Source organism: Zeugodacus cucurbitae, chromosome 3 (genome assembly GCF_028554725.1).
Source record: "Zeugodacus cucurbitae isolate PBARC_wt_2022May chromosome 3, idZeuCucr1.2, whole genome shotgun sequence".
Classification (NCBI taxonomy): domain Eukaryota; kingdom Metazoa; phylum Arthropoda; class Insecta; order Diptera; family Tephritidae; genus Zeugodacus; species Zeugodacus cucurbitae.
The window spans coordinates 58,082,618-58,105,918 of NC_071668.1; the positions used below are offsets into that span (position 1 = coordinate 58,082,618).

Here is a 23,301-nt window from a genome sequence, read left to right on the forward strand (position 1 = left end):
TTCTTCATTTTTGTGGGTCCCCACTCAGAGCCGCTATCCACCTTCCGGAAGATAGTCGCCTTTATTAGTCCCAAGGTTATTTTTGTTGAGAGGCATTCAGGGCCAAACAGCGTAAAGAGAGAGTCCTCTCAACCTAAACCTACCACATCAACATAATGATGATGGGATGGAAACGTACTCTGATGCCTGCCAGGGTTTTAACGGGACGGATACAGTCTTGGCATTACCCCGCCAGCCATTTCTGAAGGGTTTCACCCGAACATACTTAGGAGGCGGAATACCTAGACCACCAGCCCAGGTTGCAACCAATTCTAAACAACTGTAAGACTAGATCTTTGTCCGTGTCATACCAGGCGTCCGTAAGAAATGTTAATGCCGTGAAGGCCGCAGAACACTTAGTGTTACACAGGATGCACCCCGCGGTTGCGACCCAACTGAAGCTCTAAGTTAAATCAGCGATCGGTCGATATTATCTTTGTTTATTATGTCTTCTCATAGAAGATTTGCATATCCGCATTGTTGACATCTGTTCTCAAATTCTTAATTTTAGGCGGATATAACTTTATCACCCCAGGCCGAAGATAATAGAATCTCAGGTTCTATCGAACTACATCGATGTATTCTTAGTAATCATGAATCCAAATTCAACAATTCGGACCCACGATAGCTTAGGCTTTGTCGATTTTAAAACAGATTATCAGGCGTTTGTGGCATTAATCCGAGTCTTGAATGGACTCTGCAGTATCTGTGTTACAACTTTTCTCATTAGAAGTTTATATTTTATAACGTGACCCCCGAGATGACTAACATTTAAAATTTTTTTTTTTACATTTTGCCATTATATCTATTGCTAGTTTACTACTATCATTACTTCTTTGTTTTTAGAAATTAATGTACAACTATTATTTGTAAGTTCTTCACAACTTTGTATATATTTCTTTCACTAATTCTCACAATTCTCGCAAGATTACAAGCGCTTTGTTTATTCTTTTATAACTTTTAGTTCACGCGTTCTTACAACTCTTTATCATTCCCATGCCATTCATTCTAAATGTCTGTTTATATTTTCATTATCTTTTCTAGGTCAACAGCAGCACTGTATTCTTCCGTGGTTCTATGATCTTCATAATTTTTCGTTTCTCATAGCTTTATTTACACTTTTTATAGCTTAATTGTTTGTTATTGTAAGAGTTCTTGTCGTGGTAATGTAGTTTTTAGTTCTATAAGGGTTTTTGCAGCAATTATTTCACATAATTTGTAAAAATTTCCCAAACTAATATTATGAGTTGTAATCAACTAATCCATCATATACACTACAGCTGATGAATTAAGTGATTCACAACTTTGTATTTATTGACTCATCAATTGCATGTCTCAATGCAAAGTAATCAACAAATGATATTCCGATTTTTTTCTAATTGTCATAAGGGTCATAAATATTTAATGAAAATATCAAATTTCCCAAACAGCATTCTTACATCAGTCGTTTAGACTCATACCAAAGTCATTACCCAAAGCCAAGTCATTTCCTCTCTGAGTTTCTGTTGCGGTTTTATACTCTTAATTGATTGCACCTTCAACTAAAATTTTTCCAGCTTTACTCACTCATTTTTCAATTTATTTGTTAAACCACTTATGTATATTATTGTTGTCTATTAACATACTTAATTATTTGTAGTAGCAATTTGCTAAAAAATATTAGCTTACAAAATGTTGGAATGTTGTATATTCTATGTACTCGGTAGCTCGTTGCAGTCGAACTTGCTCTCAATGTGTTGTCTGTCATTTGGTTTGAGATAATTTAAATTAATGACTTCGAGTAGTTTGCATATGTAAATTTTATTACACATTAGAATTAAGCGTGCGGGTTTTAAAGCTTGAGTTGTTGAAAGCAATAATCGTATGCTCCATGGCTGGATTAGGCTTGTTTGTGTATAGACCTTACATCGAATTTCATAACTCTAAGCTCGTCTCAAATCTCTTCTAAATATAAGAACCGATCTCGTGTTTACGTTTGTTTATAAAACAATAAATGGTCTGTTCGATTCACCCACCTTCCTAGAGTTCATTACTATCCATATCTCTGGCAGTTTACTTCCTAATTTTAATATTTTTTACACTGTTCCGAGTCTGTTTTTGGTCCTAGGCGCGTATGCACGTCTAAAACACTGGAGACTCGTCTTCCGTCTATCACAACATTATTACGCGTGTTTCGATCGGGAGATAGCCATTTAGCTTGGTGAATTTTCTTGTGCCGGAATCTGGTACTATATAAAACCGTATTTTGGGCTTCAGCGAAGTCGATCAGTCTCAGGACGTTTGTCGATGTTTCGTCATGGAGGCTGAATTTTGCGACTTTTGTGCTAAAGACACCTTCTTTACCCACCCTAGCGTTCAAATGGCCAAGCATGATTTTGACATCGTGGCTGGGCAGCGGTCATGGCTGAGTTCTAGGCGTTCATAGGAAGTATCTTTGGTCACATCGTCCTTCTCAATCGTTGGGTCGTGGGCGCAAATCAGCGATATGTTGAAGACCACGTTTTGATGCGGATTGTGGCTAGACGTTCATCCACCGGGGTGAGTACCAGGACTCGGCCACCACAAACCCAACACCAAATTTGGCCTCCTTTATATGAACAGTAGTACTTCTTGTGTAGCGGTAATGTCAGCCTTCAGTCGTATGAACACATCAACCAGGTGGGCAGAGGCACCTTCCCAATTAAGGGTGCATGCCCTCAAATCATGATCTTTGAAACGTTTGCTGTGGTCAAGTACCAAATCGGGGTTTTTCATCCGAGGCTTTAGTCGTTTTTATGTGATGAGTCCAAACCTTACGCACAACCGCAGAAGCGGGCTTCGCCTTCTCATTTTAGCTCGCCTCCAAACTGCTGTTTGTTGGCTGTTGGAGGATACTTGGTTTAGAACCGGAACAATATAGAGCAATAGTTTGAACAATATAGAGAAGAATAGTTTTTGGCTCCTCTCAGTAGATGGCAATCACAAACTTTCCTCACTTGCGTGAACTTCTACAAATGAGCCAACCTCCTCCCATTCACCTATTACTTCTGGCTTAATAAGGGGTTTCATTCAATCGTTACCTAAACGAGAACAGAACTCCATTATTTTAAGAGAGAATAGTTTCATTAAAATAAAAATAAATCAATAATAGTAGCTCATTAACTTTTATCACTCTCTTTCTATTACGTGTTTTCGACACCAGGAAGTGCTCATTCATCAGGGGTTTAATAAAGCACTGATTTATGTCAAGCTTGTTTTTTATATATTATAGATTAGAGAACTGTTCGATTGAAGATCATTTTTTATATGAGACCTCGTGCTTTGAATCAAATCCTCTGATTTGTTAGAAGGTTCAATGAATTCCTAGAGCATTTATAATGAGTTCGATGATACCACAATGTTCGGAGTCATGGGGACCCCTTTTATTATGGGATAATGAAATTTGTATCTAATTAATATTTATATTATTTATAATTGTGTTTCATCAAAATAATTACTGTTAGTCCCGAAAAATTATCGGGATCCCGTAATCTCCAATTGCCAATCCCGAAAAGCAAGATCAATTTTTGTTTCCAATTATATCAAAAACACCCACTGTACGCTACACATTTTCGTCAAATTTTCATAATGATGCTATGACTTGACTTCGCTTAAACGGAATGTTGACAGACTAGCCCGGCTGTTGGTTAGTCGCGCATTTAGCCTCGAGTGTTTTGGCTGACTGCCAAATATTTACAAAATATTTCTGGCCTTATGCCGCACGTATTTTCATATTTCGCTAGCTGCTTTTATTTGTGTTGTTTTTGTTTTACGCATTTTTGCATACAAATTTCAAGACAATGCGTTCAAAAAAAAAAAAAAAACTGTTTGTTGTTGTGAGTGAAATTTTGTTCAGTTTGCAATAGTGTGTGTGTGTGAGTGAAATACATATAGAAAGAATAATAAGAATTTTAGCTAATAAAAATTTAATTTTCTTTTGTTATTATTACGTACTTTTTATTGTTGCACTACTTGGCTGCTGCATTTGTTGCGTATTGTTGTTATTATTTCTCTCCTTTATGAAGTTGTGCAAATATTTTGCCAGTGCATTTGTATACATGCATATAAATTGCTTGTGTATTTGCAGAACTAGGTCAATATGTGGGATTTCTGCGAAGGCGTCCATCTTTTATAATTGCAAAAATATTTATGTGATTTAAGAAGTTGCAGTGGGTGTTTCGCAACTGACACTTCTTGATATGCAATTTCGTTTTGATTTATTATGTGAAAATTTCATGACATAGTTTTTTTTTGTGTTGTAAGTAATTTTAAATAAATTTAGTATTATATATTTTATAAATACAAATAATCTGAAATTTTTTTATATCAAAATATTTTTTAAAATTTTTATATTAATTTTTAACTATTTTTTAATTAAAGTAATCAAATTTTTTTTTGTTTTATCATACAAATAAATTAAATTTTTGTTATATAATAAAAATATAAAGCAAAAAATTAGTATTTTTTGTTTTTATAAATATTTATTAGTTTGTAGCAATTTTTTATTTATTTTTAGTATTTTTATATGTTTTTTTTAATTTTTTTTAAATTAATTTTTTAAATTTTTTAAATTTAGTTTTTTTTATTCTTTATAAATATTTTTTAATAAAAATTTATATTACATTACTTTGTAAAATATATATTACATTTATTAAAAATTGCTTCTCCCACCTATTCAACACTTCAAATATCAAATCAACCAGCGTTCATCTGTTGTGTTCAAAAGATTTTTTACCTTAACCTAAATTTAATAATTTCTCTGCTTACCTTCACCCAAATATAAATTTTCCATTTCGAAACATATATACATTCATACATACATATATCTAGATATGTATGTACATTAAACTTCGATATTTATATATTAAATGATCTTTTAGTCTCGGTACACGGCGTTTTATGCCTTTTTAGTTTGTTTATAAACAAATTTGTTGAGAAATTTTCAATTGCAAATTGGCTTTCATGAGGTGAAAATTTAAAAATTTATTTATTTAGCAAGCATCAGTAGACGATTTTATTTTTTGTTATTGATTCTTGTTGCACGATATTTTTAATACAATACTACTTCCACTAAAAATCGTTCAACATTTCTTAGATTTCCGAAAATAAATCAAAACATTTCCCATATATTCGCATTATCTGGGAAAAGGTCAGTTCAAGTTAAGGGTAGAAAACAAGATAAATTATAGGGTCTCAAATTGTTACTAAAGTAAATACCTAAAAATATTATTCTACCCTTACAAGACCAGTTAACATATCAATAACAGTACTAATTCATAAAAAAATCAGTGACATTTTTTCAGTTGAGAATAAGTTTGGGATGCAAACAGATCTCTACAAATATTTTGTTGGGTTAATGTTGGCACAAATGTCCAAGATCGATATAAAAAGATTTAATCGATTTAATCGACCAGTGCTTGACTCTAGAGACATCTATTGTAAAAGCGTAATTCGTACAAGCGTAGTACCAGAGTGGAAATTATAGATTATGATCCAAATAAATAACATGAGCAAAATTTCTGAAAGTCAGAGAGAACTCAGTAGACGTTCAGAATCTGAAGTATTGCCAAATTCCGTTGCCAGCCTTAATTTTCATAGAGTTTATCTGGCCAAATTTCTATAGTTTATAATGGAACATTATATGGTTATAATCGTAAACATCTTTCACAATTTTATACTAAAGACAAAAAGTATAATACATTTCTTTACTATCTTCTCTCAAACCCTTTTCCTGTTACCATTTCACTTTCGTTTGATTACCCAAATTTGTAGAAAATAAGTTGATGATTATCTTGAAAATTATACTCAATTACAGTCTTATTACTTTACTACCACCAATTGTAATGATTACCCAAATTAGAAAAATAAAATAAATGTATAATGTATGGAAAGTATATAGCTTAATCGGTTAAGAAAGCAGTTTGAGTTTTGCACAGTCATTTATTTCGGTTTGAGGGTGCGCGGATTTGCTGAAAGTTATATGTATATGTCATAGGAATTCATGTTACAACAACATATCGAAATCATTACTGCACTAAATTGGGCTCTCACTTGTCAATTGTCATGTTCAGCAAGGCATTACAATTGTTTTCATGTAATTTATTTAAATCACACCATTAAGTAACTTTCGTTTGAAAGTCAGATTGAAATAGGTAAATATTCTTGGGGATAAAAATTGTCATCGATTATACCTAGTGACCAGGAAGGTTCGTAGACCTAAAAATATTGGAAATTTATACATAAACAATCAGTCAAGGTTTCATTAAGGATTCATTAATAGTTCCCTCGTATCTAATTAAAAAGTAGTCGATTTCTATCAGATCTAGTGTATGATCCGAAGAAATTTGTAACCTTATTTTTAACGGTATGAGAATTAGTGGGAGTTTTTCTGTTCAACTATAGCAAACAGTCGGCGCATTCGCGTCATGGCTTCCACGTCACTGTTGACAGTCATAACTTCGAAGTCGTGGATAATTTCGTATACCTTGGAACCAGTATCAACACCTCCACCAATGTCAGCCTCGAAATCCAGCGCAGAATCACTTTTGCCAACAGGTGCTACTTTGGACTGAGTAGGCAATTGAAAAGTAAAGTCCTCTCTCGGCGAACCAAAATCAAACTCTACAAGCCGCTTATCATACCCGTCCTGCTTTATGGTGCAGAAGCTTGGACGATGTCAACATCAGATGAGACGACACTAGGAGTTTTCGAGAGGAAAATTTTGCGTAAAATTTATGGTCCTCAGAACATTGGCAACGGCGAATACCGCAGACGATGGAACGATGAGCTGTATGTGTTATTCGACGACATTGACATAGTTCAGCGAATAAATAGACAGCGGCTACGCTGGCTAGGTCCTGTTGTCCGAATGGACGAAAACACTCCAGCTCTGAAAGTGTTCGATGCAGTACCCGCCGTAGGAAGCCGAGGAAGGGGAAGGTGGAGAGCGACCTGGTTACACCTGGGATCTCCAACTGGCGCCGAACTGCGATGGAAAGAAAGGAGTGGCGCGTTCTCATCGAATCGGCTATAACTGGCTAAACGGTTCAAGCCAATTACATACACACATCCTTATTTTATTCAGGTTATCCAGATCTTATTTTATCAATATCCGTACCGTTAAATGGAAATTGTTTTTGTGGTTTTATATCATTGTTGTTGTGTTTTCGGCATATATTGCTCAACAACAGATTTTATTTTCGAAACTGCTAATATTTCTTCTACACATTTTTGTATATTTATGCAGTATGCGTGTATGCAGTTATAGAAAATATTCGCATTGACTGAGAGCCCACATTACGAGTATAAATTCCAACATAAACGCACATTTACAAATCAGACAAAAAAAGCATTTTGTGTGTGTTGTCATTTCGCTTTTACAGCTCATTTAATGTGGCTGGCGATAATTTTGTCTACCGACGATTTGCTTGGCCAATTTTGTGTACCGCTTGTCTGTCGTATCAACAAATTTCCAGTTATTTACTGCTTGTTGTTGTTTTCGACTACATTTTTGGTTAAAGAGATTTTATTATTAGTTTAATGTTTGGTTTTTTGAGTTTCTTTCTTGTTGTTGTTATTAATTTTTCACTTTTATTTTTTTATTATATTACAAAATATATGTAAGTATAGACATACAAATATACATATATTATGTATGTTTCTTTTATATTTGGTTGTACCTAACCGGCAAGTCAAACTTTCGCTCTTCATTGACCCACTTTTGTATTTTAGCTACCAAATTTTGATTTTTTTGTCTGATATTATTGTTATTTTTTACGTTTTTTATGATTTAACTGTCATTTTCTGCTTTGCTTCGCTGCTCGCTTTGCATACGTTGTTGTTTTTTTATTTGCTACTAATATTTTATTGTGCTGTTGTTGTTGTTATTGTCTATCTACCTTTCAGATTTTTATAGCGGTTCTGTTGTAGTGTTTATACATGAAAATTAAAAAGAAAATAAAGAAACATGATTTCGTTACTCTTGTACCTCCCTATACACTCACACTTACACCTACAAATATTGTTGTAAGTGCGTGGCGTTATGCCGTTGATTTATTTTTAATGGTCTTAATCCGCCAAAATAGGCTTTCTTTTCATAACTGCTACACATTATGAATATATCCGAGTGAGAGTGTATGTCTGTGTGACGCACGTGATTCACTTTTCATTTTGTCTGCTGCAGCTGCAGAAAGTTTTTGATATCTCCAACTGCTCGGTATTTGCTTTTTTTTATTTTCATAATTTTCACGAAAAAACAATAAATTTGTATATGTACTTCTTCGAAAAAACAATTGCCGCAACTTGTTTAATCTTATAAAACCCCCCAAAGCGAAGTAGATCTCTTAGTCTGCCGTCTAGTAAAATTCAATCAAGTCAATGTTACAAGAACAACTGACATTAACTGGAATCCTTCCAGGGACACCTTCCTAGGTAGTTGGCACACAATTCTAAACTAAAATCTCAGATAGGATGCCTCGTTTCTATGAAATAATGTCACTAGAAAGAAATTCATAAGTTCTCTTTATTCCAAAGTCCCTTCCAGTCCAACAATTGGATCATCAGATCGTGACATTGAAGTGTTATAAGAAAACCCATAGTTCACACAATGAGAAAAAGCAGGAAGTAAGGAGAGGCTAAGTTCGGGTGTCACCGAACATTTTATACTCTCGCAATTTATTAATTTAAATTTATTAATATAAAACACAATTTGACCCACATATTCGGCTTATATAAAAGTCTATTGAAAGCTTGAAAACCCTAATATTAAATATATGGGAGATAGATGAAGTTATGACCCGACTCATGACTCATTGTTGGCACGGAGACATATTATTAGAAGAAACATATTCCCTCTGAATTTCTTTTAAATATCTGAGAGAGTCCTCAGATCTCTATATTTACTGTAAAAAATTTGTTAGAAGCACCGAGGTCCTCATATTCGATATATAGGGCCTTGAAAATTTATGGACCGATTTCGACGATTTTTAGAAGGGCGATGCCACTCTTTAAATACAGTATTTTTGAAAAGTTTTGTTCCGATATAATCACTAGTACTAACTCTATACATTGTAAAGTACACAATTCAGATCGACTTCAATGTTCTGGTATATAGGAAGTAGGTGTGGTTGTGAATCGATTTGGCCAATTTTCACAACATATCATTGGAATACCAGGAAAATTTTATAAACCGAATTTCATTGAAATTGGTCGTGCAGTTTCGGAGATATAGTTTTTGACCCCTAAGTGGGCGAAGCCACACCCATTTAAAATTTTGTATACCAAATTGAGTGCAGCCCTGCTGTACCTTCTTTATAATAAAATTTAAGGTTTCTAGTGTTTTCTATTACTGAATTAAAGTATTTTTAGTACTTTTCAACATAACCTTTAACATAATGAAACTACTTAATTCCCTTTTACTTTTTATGGACAGCCATTCAGGGTTTGGTACGTGATGATTTCCAAGTTTTTTATGTCTGGTTTGTAATATGGCTTCACAAAGAAAGTGAAAGATCATTTCCTTGTATTCGTCTAGTTTGCAGGAAGGAAACATGGTTATAGGGTCGACCCATTTTCAACGCATATTCTCCAAATGGCCAATGCCCAGTTATGTTGGTTGTAAGTCTGTATACACATTTCCTGGATCTATTTGATAAGTCCTTAGTTCTTATCCTATCATACTCAGACTGCTTTGTTATTTTACATTTGGTTTTCAATCTGTTTTGAGCAGCTCCAAATGGGCATGGTATTAGCTTCTTCTTTTATTCATTTAGAGAAGCTTCTGCTTTTCTCAACTCGTCTGATTTTTCGGAGATAGCATACTCTCTAAAGGTATAAAAGCAATTGTTTGAGTGGATGTAGACATTGTAGCACGTATTTTTATGGGTATGCGAAACTTCTGTGCAAAGTGGGTCTGAAGCAAAGTAGTTTAAAAAAAATGTGAAAATCCAAAGGTCTCCAAACCTGTATTCAATTTCACTTAAATATAAAAATCCGTAATCAAAATTGTCATTTGTACACAAAATTACCCGACTGCTTTGCGGGATTCCCAGATCATACAATACAATATTCTTGCAAACACTCATGCTTCGAAAATAAGAGAATTCACCGAGATGACTAATATTCATTCACCTATCTAGTATCTTCAAACATCTGTAGTGCATATATCAATCGCTGTAAACGCAAAAGCGAACTCAGCGATGCAACATTATCGGAGCAATCAACAACTTTAACAGTTACCACAGCACGAACACCAATGCGAACGTGAACGAGACGAAGAAAAACAAACAGTAGAAACTGCAAGTAATAATAAATATTTTACTGAAACAAAACGCAACAATAACAATAACAATTTGTCGTCGCTGTCGTCATCGGCGATGGGCGGACTAGTACAGGGATGTTGTGTTGTGATAAATTGTGATGTGTTGACGGCAAGCGATTTTCTCTTTTGTCAATTTGTTTACTCTTAATCGGTGAATATAGAGCGCGAGCATAGAATGTGGGAGTGTATTGTAGGAAGAGCGGAAAAGCGTGTGCGCGAAACTGCGGGTCGTCGATTGCGTGAATCAGTAAATATTACGCGCTCCACAAATGAAATTATATTTTTTGCTTCTTTTATTTTTTGTTTTTACATTTATTTTTGTAATAAGTGTAGCAGAAAAATCAGCTGAATATGAGCCGTGTGGCGGCGGCAAAGTGGCGATAATGTTTATGTGCCTTGATGGCGATGACGATGTGGTGGCTACTATTGTGCGACGGGGCCGCGCTGTGAAATCCTAAAAAACACAAGAAATAGTTGTGTTTATTCTTGTTATTAGTAAAATTTGCGCCACACGTAAACGCTATTAAAATGTTTTTGTACCATTTCTTAGTGGAGACGACGCCAAAAATATGTGAGAAAATGTGAAATGATATAAATATTTATTGAAATGCGAAATGTGTTTGGCTGAAGTAATATTAGAAAAAATTTAAATATAAAAAGAGAGAAGTTAATATTTTTAACAAGTCAACCGAACATTTTTTTGATGTAATTTTATTAAGATAACATAATTTTACCCATATATTCGGCATAAAGTCAAATAGTATAACGAAAATCATCATATTATATGAGGGCTGAAGTAATTCCTAAACCGATTTCACTAATTTTCACCACCAAGGTTCACTATATACAAGCCTATACACTCAAGTAAATTTGCTTAGATATCTCTTATATAAATAAATATGTAATAGTGGAATAAAGTACACCTTATTTTTGAAAAACCTATAATTTGGTCTTTGGGAGCTAGGGTAAGTTATTTCCCGGTTTTAATCATTTTTGGTACTGAGACGCACTATGAGAACAAAAAGAATATCTTTGAATTACATACATAAATATATCTGAGAGAATTACCGATATTTTCGGTGTAAAATTACACTTAGACACTGAGTTCTTCATGTTCGATATCAGGGACATTAAAAAGTTATAGTCCGACCTCGACGATTTTTCCAAAAGTGATGTCACAGCTCAAATACAGTATTGTGACCCCACCGGGATTAGAATACCCTCAAATTACCATTTACATTCTGAACCATACTGTGGTCAAGAAAATCTTGACCGATCGTTGTTTTCCTTTTCATGTGCAGAGCCTTACATACACATAGAAGATGTCCTACTCTCTGCTCCCATTTTGCTTCTTGACAGCTTCTTCAATAGTCATTGTATGGTATCCCCAGTCTACTAGCATACCTACCAATCAGACAGTGATCTGTTAACACTTCCACTAAAGTTCTGAAGTCATTGCTTTTGAATTTCAAAAAACGGCATATGCGGCCCTTATTCCATTTAGGTCACGTTTGTCTGCTTGTTAAGCAAGTCAGGGATTTTTTTTACCGAGACTAGGCTATGTCTCTAACGTAATTGTCGAATAAATATCTCCAAGTGACCAGAGGCATCTATGTACATATATTCCCTCTTAATCGGAATTTGTTTGTAAAATGGTACCTAGTCTGGCTAGATCATCCGTTTCATAATTTCATGGAATGTCACTGTGTCCTGGAACCCGTTGCAGGTTTATCGTGAAATAGTCAGATAGTCTCATTAATAGCTCAAGGTATTAATTTACAGTCTTCGAGGAGACTTAAAGATACTTTAATGATTTTAAGGCCGTAATCTAACTAAATTCGTGCATATCTATTTTAATTTTTAGTTTGAAATTTAACTGCATAAAAATAAATAAATTATAGTAACTTTAACTAAAATATTTAAAAAAAAAAAATATTTTCTTTATTTCTATGCCTTTGTGTCCCCACACACTCTCTCAAAAACCTCTCTTAAATGCGCCAAAAATAAAGCATGCGCTCTGCTACTTTTATTAACTGTCTACTAAACTCTCTCATTAGTTGCGTGCTCATCGCGCTCTTTCGCTGCTTTGCGCCAGTGCTTTGGGGGGCTTTGTTGGGCGTTCATTGCTGTCGCATACATTAGTTGCGCTTTTAATTCGCTTCGTTGTGGTGCTCCAGCTTGTTGGTCGCGCATCAATACGATTACGGCGCTCGTACGTTTGAGACGCCACGAGTAAACGGTCCTATTAAAACGCGCAGTGCTTTTCCATATTGCGGTGTGCAGTGCTACATTTCAATTTTTTGTTGCTTTTCCACATCTACTGGCGTGTTGTTGTTGTGCTTGTGAAAGTATAAAAATTTAATTCGATTAATTTTTAGCGATTTCTACGAGCAAAAAGTGAAAAGCCCCACATTTAGTGTGCGGTAGAAACACAATAACAGCTGCAGTTTGGTTTTTGCTCACTAAATCGTTTGGCGTCAAGTTGGTTTTAGTGTTTGAGCCCACCCAAAACAGGTTCTGCAACATGTGTTTGTGTGTTACAAAAATAGAAAGAAAAAAAATAAAAAAGTGAATTAAAACGAAATGAAAGCAAACTAAATTTGTTTATTAAAAAAGTAAAGCAATATAATTTTAAAAGTGCGCCACATATGCCGGCCATATGTTGAAAATGTTTTCGAGTTTTTGAAGTGCTTGCAGCTTTTAGAATTATAAAAAAAATTGTCGCTAAAAGCCAACAGCTGTGTCTGTTGCCAATAAAGACGCCCATCTGTTTTCAGCAATAAATATTGCTTGCCACATTTTGCAATACACCAAATAAGCAAGTACATTTGATGTGCAGTGAATTATTGAAAGAGGTCAGTGTCAAAGTTTATTTAAAAAAAACATTAAAAAATAAAACAAAAAAAGTATATAAAAATAGTAATAAATAAAGTAAACAATTTTCCAGTAATAAAAAAATTACAAAAATCCCCTCATTCATATCTACACAAATATTCAAGCAATAATTTATTTTTAAAAGCATATTTTTTGTTTTATTTCACTATCACCCGTGATAACCTCGTGCTCTCTTTCAACCCCGCCGCAATTAAAATATTGTAATTAAGCGCATTTTCAAATATAGTGCCGTTATTTAAATACAGTTCCATGCTGTGTAAAGGGTGATTTTTTAAGAGCTTGATAACTTTTTTAAAAAAAAAACGCATAAAATTTGCAAAATCTCATCGGTTCTTTATTTGAAACGTTAGATTGGTTCATGACATTTACTTTTTGAAGATAATTTCATTTAAATGTTGACCGCGGCTGCGTCTTACGTGGTCCATTCGGAAAGTCCAATTTTGGGCAACTTTTTCGAGCATTTCGGCCGGAATAGCCCGAATTTCTTCGGAAATGTTGTCTTCCAAAGCTGGAATAGTTGCTGGCTTATTTCTGTAGACTTTAGACTTGACGTAGCCCCACAAAAAATAGTCTAAAGGCGTTAAATCGCATGATCTTGGTGGCCAACTTACGGGTCCATTTCTTGAGATGAATTGTTCTCCGAAGTTTTCCCTCAAAATGGCCATAGAATCGCGAGCTGTGTGGCATGTAGCGCCATCTTGTTGAAACCACATGTCAACCAAGTTCAGTTCTTCCATTTTTGGCAACAAAAAGTTTGTTAGCATCGAACGATAGCGATCGCCATTCACCGTAACGTTGCGTCCAACAGCATCTTTGAAAAAATACGGTCCAATGATTCCACCAGCGTACAAACCACACCAAACAGTGCATTTTTCGGGATGCATGGGCAGTTCTTGAACGGCTTCTGGTTGCTCTTCACCCCAAATGCGGCAATTTTGCTTATTTACGTAGCCATTCAACCAGAAATGAGCCTCATCGCTGAACAAAATTTGTCGATAAACACATTTCGAACCGAACACTGATTTTGGTAATAAAATTCAATGATTTGCAAGCGTTGCTCGTTAGTAAGTCTATTCATGATGAAATGTCAAAGCATACTGAGCATCTTTCTCTTTGACACCATGTCTGAAATCCCACGTGATCTGTCAAATACTAATGCATGAAAATCCTAACCTCAAAAAAATCACCCGTTACAAAAACAAAAATGTCAGCGTTCATAATTATGTATTTATGTCTGGCGGGTTGTCTCCAAAGTTAACAACTGTAAAACAACAACACTTTATAATATTTTTAAAGCATACTAGGGTTGTCCAAGTTGCATGTTTTCTAAAAATAAATCGCTATATTTTGTATGTAAACATAATCGCACACGCGCAACAAATCATATGTGACAGCTGTCAGTCAAAGTTTGACATTTTCAATGTAATCATACAAACATTACGGGAACACTTGTTTACAATTACTCGAGAATTTTTAATGTAAATGAATAATGGTTGTTTTTTTAATAATTTGTTCGACTGGGTGCTATTCTTATAATAATTTTAAATTATTTGAAAATAAAGCTTTAGAATAAATGTGATCTCATGCGATTAGGCGGCCTTTGGACCTTTGCTTTCAACGAACTTAAGACAATGCTAAATTAGTTTTTTGTAAAAAAAGCTCTTCTTTAAGCGTGTTTTCTGATGCCATTTAATATAAATATAAATAAAAATGATATTAGTAGGAGTTTTCAATTTAAGTTGTACGTCGTGAATAATTCTCTCAATTTTGAGATCCTATATTAGTCACACTCCAACTCAATCAACTCACTCACAAATTGATATCGCGCTTTATTTTATTAATTTTCCATGTAAATTCTGTGATTTTTTTTTAATTAGCTGAAATATCACACTTTCAAGAGTTCAACAAAGAGATCTTGAAATGCCGCCAGTTTGGATTATGACTAAGTATCCACAATTAGTGCATGATTACTTCGACGAAAGCCGAACAAAGTCTCTTCTTTGACTAAATCTGCAATGGATATTCCACGAAACTGTGAAGCGGATGAACTAGCCAGACTAGGTATCATCTTACAAATAAATTCCGATAAAGAGGGAATATAGATGGATAGTTATAGATGTAGATATTTAAACGACAAATACATACATCAAAGACATAGACGAGACTCGGTGGAAACAGTCCCTGATTTGCTCAATAAGCTGACAAAAGTGATCTGAATTTAATAAGGGCCGCTCATAAATTTACTGCAATTTAAAAGAAACGACTTAAGAACTCTAGTAGGAGTATTGGCTGATCTCTGTCTGATTAGTAGTCATACTAGTAGACTGGGGATATCAAACAATGACTATTGCAGAAGCTGCCAAAGGCAGAAGATGAAGAGACAATAGAACATCTTCTATGTGGATGCAAGGCAAAGAAAAGAAAAACAACGATCGCTCATCACTGTTTCTTGACGTTGTCTCCGAAGTTGCATTTATAAAATAAATTGATCAACCTCATCAAGACCTCAGGATCCTTCAGAGAGGACATGGTAGCGTGAGGATATTCTAGTCCCGGTGGAGTTATAGTAGACCTTCTAAAGATCTGAATGCGTCGTACGACATCCACTTTACCTACCTACCTACCTCGAATTGTTAAAGCTCATTTATTAGATGACAAAGCTTTTCATAAAAATCTGGTTGATGAAGCATTTAGCACTTAAGATAATTTATATCACAATAAGACGTGAACAGAGATGGCTAGATCCTAGGGAACTAAGCTAGACCCCAGGGCCTATGCAACGATTAAAGAGCTTTTGAAAAATTGGTTTAAAAAACAATTGAGTCCATCACCTTTCCTTGAGATTTGGTGGTACATATTCAGTGAAGAAGAGTTGTATGGATTTCAAATGATTTCTATTTAGTTCGATAGATATTTTATTCAATAATATTGATTGGATGGATTTACCATTATGATCGAACTATTCGCATTTGTTGCATAATATATACAATGGAACTTCTCTAACTCGAATCACCATAATCCACAAAAAAACTTCGAGTTAGAGAGACTTCCGAGTTACAGAATGTAATTTGTGTGAATTTTGACTGCTATTGCCACTTCAATAGTTCGAATTATGGAGAACTTCGAGTTAGAGTAGTTCGAGTTATGGAGGTTAAACTGTATTTGATTCGCCAAATATTGGTGGCGATATTTATGGTATTTTGAAATAGTTTTTCATAAAAAAATTCACATTTTATTTTATTTGTGAAACATAAAAAGTGAACTACCATAATGTGCCTACAACTATACATATTTACATGCAATACATTCATATGTACTCGTACATCACTAGTTATGAATACATTCACCTGTGGCGTGCAAATTATGTGGCGCGAGCTCGTTAAATAACCTTTTGCGCCGCTCACTCAATCAAATACTTTAACACTTACATTTAGATATATACATATGTATATATGTGTTTACATTAGATTGCATATTTAAATACAACAAATATCACCATGCGTGTGTGTGTGTGTGTTTGTATGCAAATTTATTTTATTCAGTGATTTATGAACTTTCCACAGTTCGAACTGGTTAGTTTCGAGTGGGGTTCATTGAGTTGAAATTGCCTGCCAACTACGCGTACAATTTTTTTCAGTTTACTCAATGCTTGTTTTAATGACTATTTTCCGCTTTCATTTATTTTTTATTTATCGTGTTTTTTTTTCTCATTTTGACAGTTGTGGTTATTATATATATATATGTTTTGTTTTTGTTATTGTTGCTTTAATATTTTTCAAGAGTTAATAGCGACACTTCTGTTTTGCATCTCAAAATTATTGCACTATTAATAGATGATTTATGATAATGGTTATTTAAAGAAAAAAATTATTGTGAATCATAAGCTTTTCGCTCCGATGTTTTTATGCTTGCACCTATGCATTTACATATAAATGTGCATATATTTATTATGAAATTATAGCCGGTGTTTTGATTTCATATATTTGTTATGATTTAAGTGTCTCTTAAGCAATCATTCAAGTTTTTTTTAAGTAAAAAACAGGCAGTCCCACAAAAAACTAAAGCAATCTACTCATCTGCTCTTTTTTGTTTCCAACTGTTTGCTAATAGTTCATAGGAGTATACTTTATTTCTCATTAGTAGGTTTTTGACATCATTAGTGTATAATGTCTCCATACTCCACGATTTTTTCCAAAATCGTGGCAGTTTAGAAGGGTTCAAAATCACTTATTATACCCAAGATATTTAATTTAGTTGCTGTGGACTTGGACTAGGAAAAGTGCTGAACAAATGAGAAGCAACGTTGACACATTATAAGAACGGTTTTTTGAAACCCAGTTCAGCTAATAGACGTCTTATGGTAATTTAGTACAACTCCATCCCAACTCCTACACTTTTCCTCCATGTTTAATGCGTAAACCCTTCCGAATTGCTATCAACTTAAAATGTGGTATATAATTTCTTTAATTATACTATCATTCTAGCAGAAATTTAAAATTTTGGAAAATGTGTGTTTTAATAATAATTCAGCTTCTTATGTCAGCCCTTGTAAATTATTCCCAAAATAATTTTGGGAAACTCTCAAATATACATACATGTTTTTTTAGATCAAAAAGGCTATCTTGGAAACGCGCTCAACTAGATTGCTTATAGTACTTTCAGAAAGGTAATTCGATGGTAATGTTCCTCATATCTCAACTATTTATGTCTGATATAAATATATTATTGATTTGTTATTTCAAAAGGACTTGAACTGTTTGTAAGGCTCACGGTACTTCAAGAACTGGTCTGGGTTCAAAAAGATTATTGGTTTTGATTTACACTTTTTGTGGCAAATATTACTTAGAGACATATGAATGATCTGTTAGATCTAATATACGATCAACAAATGTTTTCTGATTGTACATAGAACATTAACGAACTTCACGTTGTTGAAATATGTAACTTTACTTGAAGTATTTAATTCTTTTTTAATTTTACTTATTCGCAAATTTTATGACAAAAAAGTTTGAGTAGTACTTTGGGCTTGTGAACACCGCGACTCCAATTGAATACCTTATTTCACGAAGAACGGATATACTGGTGGGTCCCAAAATATAACGGATTTAATACCCTTGATTTAATTGTCAGGTTCCTTTCTTAATATGGCTCTCAAAAGTTAGTTCCCATCAAATGATTTAACGGATTCATCTTTGGCAAGCAGACCACTCCAGTCAGTAAGTTTTGTTTGGATACAATGGAGCCGAGAGAGCCTTTTCAGTAATATTTGCAGTCCAAATATGGAAATTCGTATTCTAGAGTCTTTTCAGAATTATTCTTAATCAAAATATGGAAATTCGTATTTATGTATAAATCATTTCACCTCTAGGCTCTAGGTTTTTCGCATTGAAAGGGAGTTTGGGAAATAAATTTCCCATTTTTCAAATTTGCAGCGTTGGGAAAAGTGTACAGTTGTGCCAGAATTAGGTATGCATTTTTTCCGAAAGAGAGACATATTTTGTGTTACAACTCATATTGTCATAGAGTGAATTTGGTTTTCTTTTCAGAAAGAACGACATATTTTTTATTACAACGATATTGGTGAAAAGTAATTAAATTTTTCGTATTGATTTTTTTCAACAAAAACGACACATTTGACTTATGACGGCGAAATTGATTTTTTTTTCACAAATAACGACACAATTCAAAATGGGTCACATTTATGCCCAAGAAAAAGCATTAGTACACTCTACTTGGTCCATTTATGCTCAACATTGTATTTAATATATTACACGCCACTAGATTTGTTAATAAACTTATGGAATTTTTCAATATTTGCTAAATAAGAGACAATTGAAAACTTTAAACCGCTCTCCTGAAAAGTCGACTTTTTTGAGTTGTGACACTATTCAAGTAAATGAGCGATATGTTTACTTTGATATCTGGTTTGGCAGCTATGCCTCTGGGAAATTCTATCTCTATGAAAAAAACCTTCCCTATATTTTTTTTGTGTATCTTCAAAAATCACTGAGTTATCAATCAATTTCAGAGCTATTGTGAATGCGGCTTTCTATAATAACACTTATAACCTATTAATCGATAATTTCTGCCATTATTAATTGCAAAGCGTTCCACTTGTTCAACAAGTACATAAGTAAAGAAAAATTGATTAACTGGTTGAGAATTGCGATTGCAAACAAATTATATGAGAAATATTGCGACAAAAAGTAAATTTGGATTAACTAAACCAGTTTTTTTTATTTTTTTTTATCCAAAAATATATCTCAAAATCCAGCACATGTAAAAAGAATTATGAACTTAACGCAATTTCACCACTATTGGCATGCTATCCTGCTAGGCAAATTCATGGCACGACGACGTGTTGAAATGCCAAACGCACATAGATTTCACAAATATTTGACATACTTTTCACCAAAAGCTGCTTATGCTACGATTTATTAGTGTTTTTCTACATTCTGCGCTCGCTGTGGAGTCTTACACATGCTGTGTATTTGTCGCATATTTATGCATAATATACATATTTTCTCTACAAATTCCTTGGCAAATTTTCACACTACCACCGGAACAAACATACATACGTATGTATGTACAAAAATTCATTTCTTGTCTAAATAGTCAGTGTAATTTCTATTTAAGCATTCAATGCGTTAACTCACGCGAGTTCGTTGGCTTACATTTCCATTTCTTCTGCCATTTAAAATGGCTATGCGCCACCAACGCAACGCCAACATCTCAACACAGTGGCGGCTGTGGCGACGGTGGCAGTCAAGCGCGTTGATGCTTAAGCAAACAAAAGTTTATTGTCAAAATACTTAAATGACAGTTTCGCATTATAGTTAAGTATTTATTCTTCTGTTGCCTGTTTTATGTGCGTATTTTTACAGCACAGCATTGCATTTGTATGGTCATTTCACGCTTCATAATTTAGAGAAAATTAGTGAGAAAAGAAAAATATTTTGTTTTTTTTGTGATTTCGTTCTAATTTTACTGCTAATTGTCGTTTAGTGGCAGACATAAAAGAAAAATGGGAGAATAGAAAAAATAATAAAAAATAAAACTGAAAAGCTTCGGAAAAAATAATTAGAAAAAAAATATCGAAAAAATTAAAAAAAAATCACATTTTGAGCTAAAAGTACTCAAAATGTGGAAAATCTTAAGATACAGATACAAAAAGTTGATATACAGGGTGTGCAATAATTGATTAACTGAAAAATCTTTTTTTAAATGACAGATATTTTTATTTATTTTTTTTATTTTATATTTATTTTATTTTATTTAAGCTATTTGGGTACTAATAATGAAAACCATAAAAAAGGAGACCAAATTAAAAAAAAACAGTTAATTTAATACTCAGTATATCAAAACCTATAACTGGTTCCAAAGTGGTTAAAAGTTCATTGGAATATAAAAATCATGAAAGAATATGAAAAATGGCGAATGAATAAATAGTATTAAAGAAAAAATACAAAAACGAAATTCCCGTTATTTTTTGAACACACCTCATACAGCTCAAGTCGATGCTACGATCATCAGGAACGTTTCCAAATTTGAGAGTTCATCTTACTACGAGTAGGTCCTACGTTGGCCACTGTCTCATTCTTCTTTTTCTTTACTTTTGCATTGCTCAAGTAGCCACCTTTTTTGGGCACAACAAATTGAACTCTTTTTTCGGCGTTTTCGAGCAAGAGTATTATGGATTTTTAACTTGAGTTCGTCAATGGTCCAAGGATTGCTGGCGCATTGAATCGTTTTGGTTGCAGTATTCGTCATATGATCCTTTTATTGTTCAATAACCGTTAAAACCTATTTCTTTGCCTGCCTTTACTGACAGATATATGTGTTCAAAAAATAACGGGAATTTTAAAATATCTGACAAAAGGGCATAATATCGAATGAGGACTATTTTGAATGGGAAAATATTAAAGCAAACGAATTATTAAGTATTTTTCGTAAACAAAAATTCCCGTTATTTTTTGAACATACATCATAGATGCCGATTTCTATCGACTGTTTCCTTTTGTTAGAAAAAATATGGTCCAATGTTAAATTTGAGCGTAAACACCGATCCAAAAAGTCACTTTTCAGTAAACTATTTCGTTGCATGGAGTTCTAATGGAAGTTTTTGTTGTTTCAATTCGACAGTTTTACTAATAAAACTCACCAGTTGATACTCGTCGCTCAACAAAATTTGCTCAATCGGTTAATAAATAATAAAATTTTCCTATCTTTAAAATCCTTCTTTTTGACAAACCCTGTATAATATACAAACTTATGTGAGTGTACATATTTCATCAATTGCTCGTTTCTGCGTTCACAAAGAATTCTTTACTTTTCCATACTGCTAATTCATTGCGTTCAGGTCTTAAAGATTTCATATACATAGTGGAGATTGCTTTCCGTGTGGCGCGCCTCAAATTGCCTTGTGCAACTTTCACCTGTCAATTAACACTTGAGTAAACCGAATGCGTACAGCCAAACTTACACACATACATAGTACGGTAAGTACGTTTGTAGAATATTAAGCATTATAAAATAGAGTGACAAATGTAAGTCATGGTTGCTGACAAGGAGCAAATACAGCAAATACAAAGAAAGAGACATAATTGAGCATTGCAAAGCAGTAAAGAAATTATAATTTTGGTGAAAAGCGAAAATTGCAAATTTTAACGTAGAAATTTAATTGTTTAACCAAGATTTCACTACTTTAATAGAATAAGTAAATAAGTGAAGATACTTTTAGACTTTGTTTCAAGTAAGAGAAGTCAAAAAATTGCGACAAAAATGTTGATGTGATGAGCGTAACGGAAATTGCAATTTGACAATTTGCTCGATGAGCATTTATTTTGATTGGAAGATGGGTCATGATAACTATTTCTTTAATACTTTGGTCGGGCTTTTTCTCATATTCTTGGTATATGATTTCTGAGAGTCCGTTACTTTTGCATTGTGGAAGAACTATCTTCATGTCAGAAATACAATCGTGGGTTTGCCATCGCTTATGGGGAATAATTTTATGGGGATAGACCAACATTTTGAAGGATCCAGGTGACCTTTTTGAGTTAACGCTTTTACCACTGTTGTTAAATTGACGAACTGAGCTTTTACACACCTAAAAATATAAAATGAGATCTGGCCTTTATTCAAATCTAAATCTCGAACAAAAAAATTTCTAAAGAAATCTGAAGAGATTTTCCGTTTTCGAAAATTGCTATAAGGAGTAACATTAAGTTGATAATAATTTGGTCTAATAATCTTGATTTTATCTGAACAGTTATAAAAATACAAAAGCATCATCTCATTCCAGGGTGGAATGCAAAAAGAATGCATTCAATAATGGTTTGTGGTTCCCATGAGCTTCATTATGAAATCTTTAAAATTTTAGAAGTATGTCGTATTTTTCGGTTAGCACTGAAGTTGAAGTTGGCTATTTGTCAGCTAAGTTTTTTGAACAATTGTGACTTTGAGATTTATAAGTTTATAAAAGGTGAACTGGTCGGGATTATGTGATTCTAAGACTCTCAATATTCCTCAAAATTATTTGGGAACTGTTTTATATCGCTACAGCAACTAAAACAATAACATGTGATTTTAATAAATAAGTTCTTTATATATCAGAAAAATACTTAAAGGTGATCTTTGGTGCAAAATATTTGCTGGACCTCGAACGGTCGTTTGTTAGAACCAATCTCAAATTTGGTTATTTTTAATTTGCCAATTTATAGAGAGTTCCAAATCGAACAAACAATTGGTGTAAATGAGACAGACTGGTATAAACGCATAGAGATGTAATAGCAAGGCATTATACCACTTTAATAAGTTATACACATACTCCTAATCGAACAAACAGCTGGTATAAAATAAATAAACTGGTATAATCACATTAATATGTCATAGCAAGCGATTATACCAGTTTAATGTGTTATCCACATACTCTTCTGAATCCAACAAACAGCTGGTATAAATGCAATAGACTGGTATAAACGCATAGATATATCTTAGCAAGCGAGTATACCACTTGAATGAGTTATCGA

General features: G+C 33.6%; 1 protein-coding gene across 4 annotated transcripts in view; it reads left to right on the top strand.

Annotated features, from left to right (window-relative positions):
* LOC105219268 (GTPase-activating protein CdGAPr) overlaps positions 1–23,301 on the top strand; it is a 179,135-nt gene that overhangs the window by 87,172 nt on the left and 68,662 nt on the right. The window contains exon 1 of one of the 4 annotated variants that reach the window (XM_011195279.3): positions 12,438–13,230. The exons of the other annotated variants lie outside the window; for them this stretch is intronic. The gene's annotated coding sequence lies outside the window, so the exon portion shown is untranslated. Of the gene's footprint in view, positions 1–12,437; positions 13,231–23,301 lie in introns of those variants that run through there. 4 annotated transcript variants of the gene reach the window in all.